A 16,655-nucleotide genomic window follows, 5' to 3' on the forward strand; every position below is an offset into this window, starting at 1 on the left:
TTCAGTTTTTTCCCCTAAGTTCAAAATGTAAGTTACTTTTTTAATTTAAAATTTTTGTTTTTTTAATTGGGACTGTTGACTTCTCCTTTTTTTCTCATGGTTAAAGCTCATTTAAAACAATTTAATGAGTCTAGAAATTCTTTTACTTGTAGTAGTATCTTGCCTACCTCATTTTTTTTGTTGTTGTTGTTTCCTGATCAACTTTCTCAGGAAGGCAGTGTCCAGAAACCGATCTTTTCTTTTGGTGTAAATGGGTGACTTAGTGCCTGGAAGGCTGCAGTCCATGGGGTCGCTGAGGGTCGGACACAACTGAGTGACTTCGCTTTCACTTTTCACTTTCATGCATTGGAGAAGGAAAAGGCAACCCACTCCAGTGTTCTTGCCTGGAGAATCCCAGGGATGGGGGAGCCTGGTGGGCTGCCATCTATGGGGTCACACAGAGTCGGACACAACTGAAGTGACTTAGCAGCAGCATCAGTGCATTGATTCAAGTGTTCTGGACTTTCTTAGTATGTTATTGTTACATACTCACAAGAACTTTCTGTCTTGAAAGACTTCTGTAAGTCTACAATAAACCTGTTCTAGGGTAGAGGAATGAACAAGTGGACTTCCCTGGTAATTCAGCAGTAAAGAGCCCAACTGCTAGGGCAGGAGATGTGATGTGATCCCAGTGTTGGGAAGATCCCATGGAGAAGGAAATGGCAACCCACTCCAATATTCTTGACTGAAAAATTCCATGGACAGAGGAGCCTGGTGAACTGCAGTCCATTGGGGTCACAAAGAGTTGGACACAACTACGACTGAGTGACTAACACATGAATGAATATTAAGAAACATTTTAAAACTGTTTCAACTGCCATGTATTCTCAGATTAAAAAGTAAAGAATCTGCCCATAATGCAGGAGACAGAGGAGACATAGGTTTGATCCCTGGGTCAGGAAGATTCCCCTGGAGGAGGAAAATGGCAACCCACTCCAGTATTCTTGCCTGAAAAATCCCATGGACAGAGGAGCCTGGTGGGCTACAGTCCAAAGGGTTGCACAGAGTTGGACAAGACTAAGTGACCAAGAGCTGCACATAGAGGTGGCAAAAGGGTACAAACTTTCAACCATCAGTGAATAAGTCTGAAAATCTGATGTGATGACTAGTTGAGAACACCATCTAGTGTAATCAAAATTTGCTAAGACAGGAGAAAGTAAATGTTCCCAGCAATAAATAAATAAGTAAAACATGTGAGGTGATAGATATGTTAGTTAACCCAACAGAAAGCTTTTCACAACATAAATCATCATGATATACACTTTAAATATCTTATAATTTTTGTATCATTTATAATGCAGTCTGAAATTTGTAAAAGGCAGAAGAACTAGAACAAAAAAGTCATAATTATCACTATAAATTGTTTATATACCTCATGTTAAAAAGAATGATATGAACACAACTTTAGTTCATTACTCAGAGACACCTTGAACTGGCTACATTACAAAATTAAGAACATGTCATAAATATGATTCAAACTAGTTAGAAGGATAGGTAGTTATACTCTAATTTTGCTGCTGCTGCTGCTGCTAAGTCACTTTAGTCATGTCCGACTCTGTGCAACCCCATAGAGGGCAGTCCACCAGGCTCTCCCATCCATAGGATTCTCCAGGCAAGAACACTGGAGTGGGTTGTCATTTCCTTTTCCAATGCATGAAAGTGAAAAGTGAAAGTAAAGTTGCTCAGTCATGTCTGATTCTTAGTGAACCCATGGACTGCAGCCCACCAGGCTCCTCTGTCCATGGGATCCTCTAGGCAAGAGTACTGGAGTGGGGTGCCATTGCCTTCTCCAACTCTAATTTTGAGGCATAAACAAAACAGGAAAAGTGCTGCCATGTTGCACTAAATCTAAAATATCGAGAAAACATTTGAAATGTTGTATTAATGCAATGCTACAATGAGTTCATTTCCTTTTTCTTCAGTAGTACATAGGTAATTATTGTTTTGCAACAGCCTGAATAAATGTCAAAGAGTGAGTCATCTTCAGGACGATGTTTATTATGGAACTACTCCGCATAACATTTTGCACTTTAAGAGTGAGTTTCCTGAACTATAAACTTTCAGATGTTCAAGGTGGTTTTAGAAAAGGCAGAGGAAGCAGAGATCAAATTGCCAACATCCACTGGATCATGGAAAAAGCAACAGAATTCCATAAAACCATCTATTTCTGTTTTATTGACTATGCCAAAGCTTTGACTGTGTGGATCACAATAAACTGTGGGAAATTCTGAAATAGATGGGAATATAGGACCATCTGATCTCTTGAGAAACCTGTATGCAGGTCAGGAAGCAACAGTTAGAACTGGACATGGAACAACGGACTGGTTCCAAATAGGAAAAGGAGTATGTCAAGGTTGTATATTGTCACCCTGCTTATTTAACTTCTATGCAGAGTACATCATGAGAAACGCTGGGCTGGATGAAGCACAAGCAGGAATCAAGATTGCCGGGAGAAATATCAATAACCTCAGATATGCAGATGACACCACCCTTATGGCAGAAAGTGAAGAACTAAAGAGCCTCTTGATGAAAGTGAAAGAGGAGAGTGAAAAAGTGAAAGAGGAGAGTTGGCTTAAAGCTCAACATTCAGAAAGCTAAGATCATGGCATTTGGTCCCATCACTTCATGGCAAATAGATGGGGAAACAGTGGCTGACTTTAGTTTTCTGGGCTCCAAAATTACTGCAGATGGTGATTGCAGCCATGAAATTAAAAGACACTTACTCCTTGGAAGGAAAGTTATGACCAGCCTAGACAGCATATTAAAAAGCCAAATCATTACTTTGTCAACAAAGGTCCATCTAGTCAAAGCTATGGTTTTTCTAGTAGTCATGTATGGGTGTGAGTTGGGCTGTGAAGAAAGCTGAGTGCCGAAGAACTGATGTTTTTGAACTGTGGTGTTGGAGAAGACTCTTGAGAGTCCCTTGGACTGCAAGGAGATCCAACCAGTCCATCCTAAAGGAGATCAGTCTTGGGTGTTCTTTGAAAGGACTGATGCTAAAGGGGAAACTCCAGTACTTTGGCCACCTGATGGGAAGAGCTGACTCATTTGAAAAGATCCTGATGCTGGGAAAGATTGAGGGCAGGAGGAGAAGGGGACGACAGAGGATGAGATGGCTGGATGGCATCACGGACTCAATGGACATGGGTTTGGGTAGACTCCGGGAGTTGGTGATGGACAGGGAGGCCTGGTGTGCTGTGGTTCACAGTGTCAGAAAGAGTCGGATAGAACTGAGTGACTGAACTGAACTGAAATGAGTTTCTGAAAATTCTACAAAACCAAATCGAGTCTTGTTTCTTTGATTCAAGTTTTGACCGACAAATAGCAAAGTGAAGACTTAAAGCCAATAATTTTCCTACCTATAGAAATAGGATGAAATTTCCTATACTTTCTCTTTCATTAAGTCATTAGCTCTTTAACTGACATTGAATCTGTGTATCTTAAGTATCTGGACATCTTGGTGTCTCCAATAATCTTGAAAATATTTAGTGTGAATATATACCTTAAACTGCATACTATGTGAAAAGTCCAGCTGACAGTAAGTCTTGTTTTTCCTCTGTTAGCAAAAGGCCATTGTAGAGATGATTTTTCTGTTGTGCTTTTCAAAATCAAGCCAGGATATTTTAACAAGTGATGTGTATAGCTTATAACTATAAATAAATGTTTATTATATAAAAAGTACATATAAAATATATAGTTAAGAATTAATATGGACAAATTTCTGATCTAGCTATGCCTATTTATCTACACATAAGATGAAGGACAGCAAAGCCAGACAAGCAGTAGATCAGGATAAGTAAAACTATAGTATTGCATCATTAATTAATATTATTATTTATTAATAACTTAATACTTTCCATGGGCCCTTACTTTCCATGGGCCCTGTCCTGTGTTAATCATCTTGCAAGTCCCTTGGACTGCAAGAAGATAAAACCAGTTAATTGTAAAGGAAATCAGTCCTGAATATTCATTGGAAGGACTGATGTTGAAGCTGAAACTCCAATACTTTGGCCGCCTGATGTGAAGAGCTGACTCATTAGAAAAGACCCGGATACTGGGAAAGATAGAAGGCAGGAGGAGAAGCGGATGATGGAGGATGGGATGGTTGTATAGCATCATTAACTCAATGGACATGAATTTGAACAAGCTCTGGGAGTGGGTGATGGACAGGGAAGCCTGGGGTGATGCAATCCATGGGGTCACAAAGAGTCAGACACCACTGAGTGACTGAACTGAACTGAATCATTTAACATATTTTTATTTTATTTTATCTTCACAAAAAAGTTATGAGATTGATTCATCCCCTTTTTTAAATGAGGAAATTAAGATTTATTTATTTATTTATTTTTAAAATTTTATTTTATTTTTAAACTTTACATAATTGTATTAGTTTTGCCAAATATCAAAATGAATCTGCCACAGGTATACATGTGTTCCCCATCCTGAACCCTCCTCCCTCCCCATACCATCCCTCTGGGTCGTCCCAGTGCACTAGCCCCAAGCATCCAGTATCGTGCATCGAACCTGGACTGGCAACTCGTTTCTTACATGATATTTTACATGTTTCAATGTCATTCTCCCAAATCTTCCCACCCTCTCCCTCTCCCACAGAGTCCATAAGACTGTTCTATACATCAGTGTCTCTTTTGCTGTCTCGTACACAGGGTTATTGTTACCATCTTTCTAAATTCCATATATATGCGTTAGTATACTGTATTTATGTTTTTCCTTCTGGCTTACTACACTCTGTATAATAGGCTCCAGTTTCATCCACCTCATTAGAACTGATTCAAATGTATTCTTTTTAATGGCTGAGTAATACTCCATTATGTATATGTACCACTGCTTTCTTATCCATTCATCTGCTGATGGACATCTAGGTTGCTTCCATGTCCTGGCTATTATAAACAGTGCTGCGATGAACATTGGGGTACACGTGTCTCTTTCCCTTCTGGTTTCCTCAGTGTGTATGCCCAGCAGTGGGATTGCTGGATCATAAGGCAGTTCTGTTTCCAGTTTTTTAAGGAATCTCCACACTGTTCTCCATAGTGGCTGTACTAGTTTGCATTCCCACCAACAGTGTAAGAGGGTTCCCTTTTCTCCACACCCTCTCCAGCATTTATTGCGTGTAGACTTTTGGATCACAGCCATTCTGACTGGTGTGAAATGGTACCTCATAGTGATTTTGATTTGCATTTCTCTGATAATGAGTGATGTTGAGCATCTTTTCATGTGTTTGTTAGCCATCTGTATGTCTTCTTTGGAGAAATGTCTATTTAGTTCTTTGGCCCATTTTTTGATTGGGTCGTTTATTTTTCTGGAGTTGAGCTGTAGGAGTTGCTTGTATATTTTTGAGATTAGTTGTTTGTCAGTTGCTTCATTTGCTATTATTTTCTCCCATTCTGAAGGCTGTCTTTTCACCTTGCTAATAGTTTCCTTTGATGTGCAGAAGCTTTTAAGGTTAATTAGGTCCCATTTGTTTATTTTTGATTTTATTTCCAATATTCTGGGAGGTGGGTCATAGAGGATCCTGCTGTGATGTATGTCAGAGAGTGTTTTGCCTATGTTCTCCTCTAGGAGTTTTATAGTTTCTGGTCTTATGTTTAGATCTTTAATCCATTTTGAGTTCATTTTTGTGTATGGTGTTAGAAAGTGTTCTGGTTTCATTCTTTTACAAGTGGTTGACCAGATTTCCCAGCACCACTTGTTAAAGAGATTGTCTTTAATCCATTGTATATTCTTGCCTCCTTTGTCAAAGATAAGATGTCCATATGTGCGTGGATTTATCTCTGGGCTTTCTATTTTGTTCCATTGATCAATATTTCTGTCTTTGTGCCAGTACCATACTGTCTTGATAACTGTAGCTTTGTAGTAGAGCCTGAAGTCAGGTAGGTTGATTCCTCTAGTTCCATTCTTCTTTCTCAAGATCGCTTTGGCTATTCGAGGTTTTTTGTATTTCCATACAAATTGTGAAGTTATTTGTTCTAGCTCTGTGAAGAATACTGTTGGTAGCTTGATAGGGATTGCGTTGAATCTATAAATTGCTTTGGGTAGTATACTCATTTTCACTATATTGATTCTTCCAATCCCTGAACATGGTATATTTCTCCATCTATTAGTGTCCTCTTTGATTTCTTTCACCAGTGTTTTATAGTTTTCTATATATAGGTCTTTAGTTTCTTTAGGTAGATATATTCCTAAGTATTTTATTCTTTCCGTTGCAATGGTGAATGGAATTGTTTCCTTAATTTCTCTTTCTGTTTTCTCATTATTAGTGTATAGGAATGCAAGGGATTTCTGTGTGTTGATTTTATATCCTGCAACTTTACTATAGTCATTGATTATTTCTAGTAATTTTCTGGTGGAATCTTTAGGGTTTTCTATGTAGAGGATCATGTCATCTGCTGAGGAAATTAAGATTTAAAGAGGTAGTTGTTTGCCAAAATGGTGCCACAGCTAGAGTGAAACACATGTCTGTCCAGTCTCTAGATCATGTCTAATTCCACTCCTCCACACTGCTTTTTGAAATAGACTTTAAGTGACAGACATGAGAATAATAAATGAGCAGTGCTGGGGCCAACTTTAACAAGAATGACTAAAACTCTGCTCAGTAAACTATTTCTTCTCGAATAGCCTCTGGATTTGAGAAATTTCCTGTAGCTGTGATAGACTTGAGTTTTTTTCTACTTTTTATTGATATATAGTTGATGTACAATATTATAAGGTTCAGTTATACAATATACTGATTCACAATTTTTAAAGGTTACATTCCATTTAAAGTTACTATAAAATATTTGTTATATTTCCTGTCCTTTACATTGTTACATCCTTGTAGTTTATTTTATGCATAATTATTTGTACCTCTTGACCCTCTATCCCAATGTTGTAGCTCCCCCATCCCTCCCCTCAATGGCAACACCGGTTTATTATCTAAATCTGTGAGTCTGGTTTTGTTTTGTTATAGTCATTCATTTGTTTTATTTTTTAGATTCTACATATACGATATCACACAGTATTTGTTTTCCACTGTCTGATTTATTTCACTTAAAATGATATGCTCCTACTTCATCCATGTTGTTGCAAATGGCAAAATTTCATTCTTTTTATGACCAAATAGTATTATGTAGTGTGCATGTGTATATATGTAAGTGTGCACACAATAATAAATACACACAAAAAAGTAAAAGGAATCATTTACAAAAACATTTACAAAAGTTAATGTTGAAGACAGAATTTTTTTAAAGCACTCTTTTTAATAGCTTTTATCACACAGTTAAAGTATTTTGAAAAGCAAAAGAACTTCTATGTCTTATAAAGATATGAGTATTCACCAGGACCTCACAAAGAAAAGTGTCAATTAATGCAAAGTTCAAACTGAATTAAACTTAGAAAAAAGTTCACTTAGAAATAAAGTGTCTAGATAATTTTAATGAAACACACTAAACCACGTTATAACTTTCATAGCATAATTTTATGGATATACATTTATTTTATTTTTATAGGAAAAAAGTTACTGAACCCTGTGTTAAATGCACTTTCAGTTACATCTTTTCTAGGCAAAACCTAAATCAACAATCTTCCAACTTAAGAGCCAAGGGGATTTTGCTTCCCAAGGGCATTTAGCAAAGTCTAAGAAGATGTGGTGCATATATACAATGGAATATTACTCAGCCATAAGAAAGAACAAAATTGTGCCATTTTCAGAGACATGAATGGACCTAGAAACTATCATGCAGGGTGAAGTAAGTCAGAATGAGAAAAATATATGTATTAGCATATATATAAGGAATCTAGAAAAATGGTTCAGATGAACCTATTTGCAAAGCAGAGGATGAATTGGGAATAGTGTATCTATTGTATACACTACTGTGCAAAAAGCAGCTCTGATTTCAAGTGTAGAGATGGAATTTAGGAATCAGTAACTGGTTATTTTCCTCAGGTCACACTCCATTCCCCTCCCTCAGGTTATATTCTGAGAAATACCAAACTGAGTATGCAGTTACTTAAATCAAAGCAAAGTCAGTGTCACTGACTTATAAGTGTCACTGACATAACTTATAAGAATGATGGCCTAAGAAGAATTGCCATTTCATGCAGCTAAAAGTTGTACTTGAATTTTTTGACTTACATGCATAAACAGAGCTTTGAAGGATCCCTTGGGAACTGGTTTAAATCTTGAACTCTAACCCAGACCCACAGATCCATAATCTGCATTTTCATAAGATCCCTGGCTTTTTATGAAACTTTAACTATAATACTCTGTGTGTAGCACTTAGATATACTATCTAGCATATTCATTTACTATTAGAGGTGATGGTGGTGGCTATGATGGTGATGACAGTCCATATTACACAGCAAGAAGTTGAAGACTGGAAACAATTTAATGAAAAGATTCCTAAAAAAGAGATAAGAATAGATGTAGAATATATTCATTTTCTATTTCTGTGTGACACATTGCCACAAACTTAGTATTTTAAAATACCCATTATTTTCTGACAGTTCTTGAGCTGTGACTGAGTTTTCTGGCTGGGGTACCACAAAGCTGAAATCAGGTGCCAGCCTGGTTTGTTTAGAGGCTCCAGAGAAAAGCCCATTCCCAAGCTCATTCTTCTTGTTGGCAAAGTTCAATTCCTCATGGTTGTGGGACTGAGGATCCAGTTTCCTGAAGGCTGTCAGAAGAGGGCTGCTCTCAGCTTCTAGAGACCGCTTACATTCTTGCCAGTGGGCCCCTTCATTCAAGCCAGCAATAGCTCACTGAACCCTTCTCATGATTTAAATCTTTCATTTTCCTTTCTCCCAGGAGTCAGAGAAAAATCTCTGCTTTTCTCATGTGATTAGATGTTAGGCACTCAAACTCCCTTTCCTAAAGTAAACAATCCCATAAAATAAACCTATCATACAAGTAAAACCTACATAGTCACATCCTTGGGGATTATGTGGGGGACAGGGAATCTTGGGAGACACGTGAGACCTCTGCCTGTCGCAGAGTCTTTGCAGCGATGAGACCCCACGTGGAGGGGCAGCCTCTGTGGTATCTGAAAAGAGAAGGTGAGATGGCAAACTTATAAAACCTGACTGTGCTGTGCAGAATGTCTGCAGACCTCTCTTCTACTCATCAAGTTAGTGTTTAATTTGCTAAAATTAAAGGGGGATGTTTCAATTTCAAAGCTTTAAGGCAACTGAAAGTTTTAAGATTGCTGCTACAGGCAATGGTGGATTACTTTAACAGAAAAAAAAAAAAAAAAGAAATGTTGCTGGAGAGAGCAGAGATTCGAGCAGAATGTAGGATGTACCTCAGAGGAGCAGGGTGTTCTACACAAAGGCAGAGTCCTGGTGGGTTGGATGTGGGCTGATATACTGAGGAGAGGAGGAAATTGCAGCCGCTCTTCACAGGACAGCCTAGAAAGCAGCCTTCTCAGGTGCCACCAAGCCAGGCAATACTCGGAGGAGAAATCTGCTAAAACTGTTTTCCTCTTTACTGTTAACTAAATGTGAAGTAAGGAGGACCTCATGTCCTGTGAGCTTCAGGATTTTAAACAGAGGTATGATAGCACTGAATTAATTTTTTCAGACTTTTAAAAGCCACAGAATGTCATCACTTCACCCTGTTCCTTGAGGTTCTGGGGCCACTGCTACGGTTGCCTGGGCTAAGAGTGAAGATTCTTTTGACAAATTCATGGTAGGGATGTTAAACCACATAGAGCAGAGGGAAATGCCTTTGTCTTCTCTCCCTCTTCATTACAGCTAAGATGGTGATGAAAAAGCCTGACTCAAGCAGCAGGTGACACTCCATTTGACATATGCCTCACAGGCTCTTAACCTTGGAGCTTCTCTGGTCCCACATACCTTGCTCCCTGGTGCCTGATTTTTGTGGCTTTATTTTGCTTCTTTATCTTGGAACCACATGATGCAGCATGTGGGATCTTAGTTACCATCCAGACCAGGGGTTGAACCCACATACCCAGCATTTGAAGCAGTCTTAACCACTGGACCACCAGGGAAGTTCCTGAATCATAGTTTTAGAAAATGTTAAACAAGTCCCCATTATATACATGTAGTCTCACAGTATAATTAAAAAACCATGTTTGAGTTTCAGTGAAAAAATTTAGGTAGGATTAAAGAATTCAAATTTATTATGCTTTTTCCTCCTGGCTTCAAACTTCCACCAAAATACTCTTCAAAGGATTGACATTTTACATAATGTTTTTAAGTAAACTCTATTTGAGAATTAATCAGTGAGCGTAAGACAAAGATTCTTCATGTCTGTTTCCCTTAAGATATGTTTATGAATACATTTACAATAAAAAGTAAAGACATGAATGGTGCCACTAAAACTATATAAAATAGGTCAAGTCACTATTCACAACAAGTCAGAACTATACTTGGTTTTTCAACTTTCTCTTAAATCTAAATATTTAGAGGATTTTGCTTGAGATGACAAAAGATTGCATACATAAAGCATAAAGAAGTGGGTATCTTTGGCATCTAGCCAAAGAGTCCACAGTTATTTAGATGTGGTCCCAAGAAAAAACATTATTATGGAGAGAGATAAAGCTAATATTGACAAATGCACATACAATAAGGTTTAGTACTTTCAATAAAGTGTTCATCGCATGTTAGCCATTCTGGTAAGTCCGCATTTAATTTTCTCAACTTGACATGGCAGTTATTATTCCCTCATTTTTAAAGGAGGAATGTGAGCCTGAAAAATGCTGGGCTATCTCAGCATAATCTAGTAAGAGATTTGGAATTTGTGTGTCAACTTCAGTTTGATTTTTTCCCCCTAAAATCACGCCATGTTATTTTTTGTTGCAAAGTCTCAGATGGATTCGCCTCTCTCTCAGTGACATCCCAAACCATTACTATTTCCTACCAGGTAGGTCCTGAGTTAGCTGTTGCTGCATTCCCACCACTAACTTTTCCGAATTCTTCTCCAGCCACACTCAAGCAAGCTCTTGCGTTCAGTCTTTACATTGCTGTTCTTTCTTTCCAGATTCTCCTCCCACAAATATTAGCATGCTTTACTTCTTTACTTCTTTCATGTTTCCACTCAAATGTCACCTTGCCAGACAGACCTTTAATCATTCTCCCCTTACTTTGCTTTATATTTCATCACGGTACTTATTTATATATTTGCTTACAGGCTTGTTGTCTGTCTCTCCTTTCTCTCTGCATGAGAATAGAGCTTTGTTTTGTTCAGTGTTATGTCCCTTATGCTTAGAACAAAGCCCATCAAGTAGTAGTCACTCCAATACTGCAGCATAAATATATGAATTATTAACATTTTATACATCAAAGGAGAACATGCATTATGTGACTGGGCCCTGATAATCTCAAATTCAGCTCAGGAAGATTTTAAGAGGAATTTGTGGACAACTCTCAGTTCAGCAAGGGCTTTATAGAGCAGATGTAAATTTCAGGGACAGATTAAAAGACTTGATTCACTGATTTTAAGAAAATAGCAAGTACGGCAGGCTTAAGATGGATATTAGACAAAGTGTTTAATTTTGCATGAAGCAGAATGTTTCCAATGAGAAAACAGTGAACAAATTCATGTAAGTTGATTATAAGAGAAAAGAAGGAAAAAGGAGACCAGATGGTGAGGCCATTTATAGCAGCCTGTGATGGATTGTCAAAGAGAGAGAGTTTGCACTCAATCTAAAGGGCTACCAGGGTCAGTGGGTGGTCACAGTGGTGCAGCGATGCGGTGAGAATGCAGGTCAAGAACTACCTTGGAGACACTGCTAAGCACTCCCTGGAAAGAGGGAAACCTTTGGCTATATTTCTAGCAAGAAGGACATATAGATCTGAAAGGGCATGGGAAGGGGAAGGAAAAAGAAAATGAGCAATTTATTTATTGCTCCTACATAAGGAGGAGAGGGTTGCAGAGAATGAGATGGTGAGAGACCATCACCAACTCTCCTGAGCAAACTTCAAGAGATAGTGAAGGACTCCTGCAGTGTTGCCTGGTGTGCTGCAGTCCATGGGGTCCCAAAGAGCTGGACATGAATTAGTGACTGAACAACAGGTGTTCAAATCCAAATCTGCTACTTACCAGCATCCATCCCTCCCTTTTCTCTCTTGTTCAGTTTTTGTAGTTGCTGTTTATATAGTTGCAATTTGCCAACCTAACAGATGCTGAAAGAAGAAAATTTAAAAAATGTGTATCCAAGAAAATGCTCAGATGTCCCAGTTAGTGTTAAGCTTCTACTTTCATTTGAATATTTATTGCATTTTGCCTTTTGTGATGCTTGACTGTCCTTATGCCTTCCTCTTCACTAGACTATTCATCCACCAGGGCCGAAATTGCTCTCATATGTCTCTGTATTGCAATCACTTAGGACATCATTTCATATACAGAATACATATGCAAATTATTTTCTGTGAAAAAGAGTTAACACTTTAGAAACAAGGCAAAATGTGGAGATATTATGAAGGCAATTTGCTATCATTACTGCCCTAGAGAAGTTAGACTTGATCACAGAATTTAGAATATCTGAAAAAGAAATGAAAGTATAGATCCTTTACAAGCACATTGATAAAATAGTCATTTTGAGAGTAGGGAACAATTTGTGACAATTTTTCTACCCTCAAGGTGCACTGCCTCTGTACTCTCTTTATGAAACCTTTTTGTTCACTCTCTGACTTTTTAATTCAATCGCTTTGCAGAGAAAATCACTTGCAATTGATATTTAAAGGAAAAATGCATAGATTTTCAATCTTTGTAATGCAGGTCAGAGCATTTCTTGATGGTCTGCATCTGGGTCAAAACATTGTCTTCTCCCAAGTATCCCTCAATAGATTAAGTCTAATTTGCAGGCCAATCTCTATGGTGATAAGGTTGTGGCTCTCCTGCAGATGAATGGGCTTTTCAGATGGCAGCCTTGCAGATGGAATTTAATGAGAATATAAATGCCACAAGAAGATATTTTCTTTGGCTAATGATGGACTGCTCACCTGTTCCTGTTTTTTTTTTTTTTTTAATGACAGGCTATATCCTAAAATTAACAACACAGCACATAACGACATGTATTTTTCTCTCAGACGTCTGTATTGTATTACTTAAGTTCCCTTGTGACTATTTTGGGTGCTTTTGGATTTGCTTCAGAACTTCTCTTGAAATATATCACATGCTTATTGTGGAAAAATTATATAGACTATTATCAATCATTATTTTTTTTATTTGGAGGAGCTTGGTAGGCTGCAGTCCATGGGGTCGCTAACAGTCGGACACGACTGAGCGACTTCACTTTCACTTTTCGCTTTCATGCATTGGAGAAGGAAATGGCAACCCACTCCAGTGTTCTTGCCTGGAGAATCCCAGGGACGGGGGAGCCTGGTGGGCTGCCGTCTATGGGGTCACACAGAGTCGGACATGACTGAAGTGACTTAGCAGCAGCAGCAGCACAGGATATGGAATCTTAGTTCACTGAACAAGGATTGAACCCACAGCCCCTGCAGTGGAAGAATGAAGTCTTAACCACTGGACTATCAGGAAGGTCCCCTCAATTGATTCTTTTGAAAATAATTTCTAATACCACTGTGATAAGCATTGAAAAACCAAGAGACTGGGATCAGCATAGAGACCATACATTTTATTCAGGAATTAGTCATTTGTTTATGTAAGCATATTTTATTCTTAGACCCCAGTTTGGTTCAGGAAAAGATAGTATTGAGGTTCTGCACATTGTACTGTACTGAATTATGACTCTCAGGAAGTAGAATTGACTATAATTCCCAGTATGATCAGAATACCGAAAAAGTTAACTGATCAGATAATGGAGTTAGAGAAGCTGGGCTAGGAATTCTAAATCTTCTATTAATTCTCTATAATTCCCTTGTGAAAGTATTTAGCCTTTTCCAGACTTAATTTCTAACCATAAAAGGAAACTATTACATGCTTACAAGAACTGTTCATGAAGAGACACTCTGCAGCTCATAAAAATAGGAAGGCTTATGATTCAGTGGTCCTCAATTTAAAGGTGAAGGATAAAGTAATTTCCTTTAGGAAGTAGGGAACTTTGACTTGGATTTTATAAGACTTGTTTGTTTATATGAATAGGACGTTTAAAATAGTCACATTCAGAAAATGTGTGTGGGGATATTCGAGAGCCAATGAGTGGCTGTTGCTTCTGATTTCCAAGTACATCTTCTTCTCTCTCATTTACAACATATTGTTTTTTCTCCTCCCTTACAAAAGTGTCTTTTCTATATGATGTTGATAGGGTTGTTTTAATGTACCACAGTGGTACATTCAGGGCATGATCCAGCCCTGGCCAGTCAGAGCATTGCACTCACACGTCCTGGCCTCAGTACTTGTCTGAGAAAGTGCCATGTGATTGAAGTGGGGGTGAGTCGGTTGCTTTTTTGGTAGTTTTCTGCCAGAGCCCAAGTGGGAGACAATGTTTTACCACTTAAATCAACAGGCTGGTGGGATATGAACTTAAAAATTGAAAGACATATTGAAAGGTCAAATTAGAATTAGAGAGGAAATGTCTGGACCTACATTCTATCAGATTTGGAGCCAGATGTAGTCTTTGACTTTTCTGTTCATGAACCCCATTTGGAGGACGGGGAGGGAGGTGTTAGCATGACTTAACTGTATCACTTTATGTTCTACCTTTGGAACCAAAGGCATCTCCAGTGATATATTGGGTGGGGAGGTGGGCTAAGGTCATTAGTGGACAAGGGGTTCAGCTGAAGGTAGGATTCAAATTTGGCAAGTGATCTGTTTTGCTAAATAAGTAGGGAGAGGAAATATTAGCCAGGAGTTGCATTGAGTGTAGTAAATTCCCACAGGCCATCTTGCAAAGGTTCAGTGTTTTCTGCAGCAGGAATAAAGAAGAAAAATGGAAAGGAGAGAGATAAAAGAAAAACACTTCTGTTATAGGAACCAAAGCAAAAGGAGTTCAAGTTTAGAGTGGTTATATGTGAGTCAAACCTATTTATAGTTAGAGACTGACTTTATAAAGGTGAGATCTCCATCTGGCCAGTAATCTTAAAAAAAAAAAAAAAAATCACTTGTGGTATTCCAGAGCCTTACATAGGTGAAGTCAGATGAGGTCAGAGTTTTGTTCAGATTTACATCTGGTACATTTTTTCCTCTGAGACACTGTGTATGATGTGCTTCTTAAGATCAAACCACTAAAAGTAATAGGTCCCCTCATATCATATTATAGCTTCTTTGTGCTGCTGCTAAGTCACTTCAGTCGTGTCCGACTCTGTGCGACCCCATAGATGGCAGCCCACAAGGCTCCCCCGTCCCTGGGATTCTCCAGGCAAGAACACTGGAGTGGGTTGCCATTTCCTTCTCCAATGCATGAAAGCGAAAAGTGAAAGTCAAGTCGCTCAGTCGTATCCGACTCTTAGCGACCCCATGGGCTGCAGCCTACCAGGCTCCTCCATCCATAGGATTTTCCAGGCAAAAGTACTAGAGTTGGGTGCCATTGCCTTCTCTGAGCTTCTTTGTACATGTATTTAACTATCTAGAATATATATATATATATATATATATATATATACATATATAATAAAGGGAAAGCAGCCTTGAATGGTTACCTGAAGAAAACTATAGCTATTGATTCAAATGAGAAAAAAAAAAAAACAATATGTTTTAAATGAGAACAGAATAGCTTTAGTATTATAACAACCCCTGGGAAAAAATGGGAATTAGTAGGAAGAAGCAGAGGCACTCTGATTCAGAGACCTGGTAAATTCTCTGGGAAGAGGTAGGTGCTCAGGGCATAAATTAAAGATACCAAGGGAAATTTTCATGCAAATATGTGCACAATAAAGGACAGAAATGGTATGGACTTAACAGAAGCAGAAGATATTAAGAAGTGGCAAGAATACACAGAAGAACTATACAAAGAAGATCTTCATGACCCAGATAACAAGATGATGTGATCACTCACCTAGAGCCAGATATCCTGGAATGCAGTCAAGTGGGCCTTAGGGAGCATCACTATGAACAAAGCTAGTGCAGGTGATGAAATTCCAGTTGAGCTATTTCAAATCCTAAAAGATGATGCTGTAAAAGTGCTGCATTCAATATGAAAGCAAATTTGAAAAACTCAGCAATGGCCACAGGACTGGAAAAGGTCAGTTTTCATTCCAATCTCAAAGAAAGGCAATAACAAAGAATGCTCAAATGACCTCATATAGCACTCATCTCACCCACTAGCAAAGTAATGCTCAGAATTCTCCAAGCCAGGCTTCAGCAGTATGTGAACCATGAATCTCCAGATGTTCAAGCTGGATTTAGAATAGGCATAGGAACCAGAGATCAAATTGCCAACATCCACTGGATCACCGAAAAAGCAAGAGAATTCCAGGAAAACATCTACTTCTACTTTATTGATTATGCTAAAGCCTTTGACTGTGTGGATCACAACAAACTGTGGAAAATTCTTAAATAGATGGGCATACAAGACCACCTGACCTGCCTCCTGAAAAATCTGTACACAGGCAGAGTAGCAACAGTTAGATTGAGACATGAAACAATGGACTGGTTCCAAACTGGGAAAGGAGTACATCAAGGCTGTATATTGTCACCCTGCTTATTTAACTTGCATGCAGAGTACATCATGAGAAATTCCAGGTTGGATGAAGAACAG

At 38.4% G+C, this 16,655-nt stretch overlaps 1 protein-coding gene across 1 annotated transcript in view; it reads right to left on the reverse strand.

The window, feature by feature from the left end:
• The window catches only part of MARCHF1 (membrane associated ring-CH-type finger 1), a 479,021-nt gene that overhangs the window by 348,891 nt on the left and 113,475 nt on the right, over nucleotides 1-16,655 (reverse strand). The window lies entirely within an intron of this gene.

This window comes from Bos mutus, chromosome 6 (assembly GCF_027580195.1).
Source record: "Bos mutus isolate GX-2022 chromosome 6, NWIPB_WYAK_1.1, whole genome shotgun sequence".
NCBI classification, from domain to species: Eukaryota; Metazoa; Chordata; class Mammalia; order Artiodactyla; family Bovidae; genus Bos; species Bos mutus.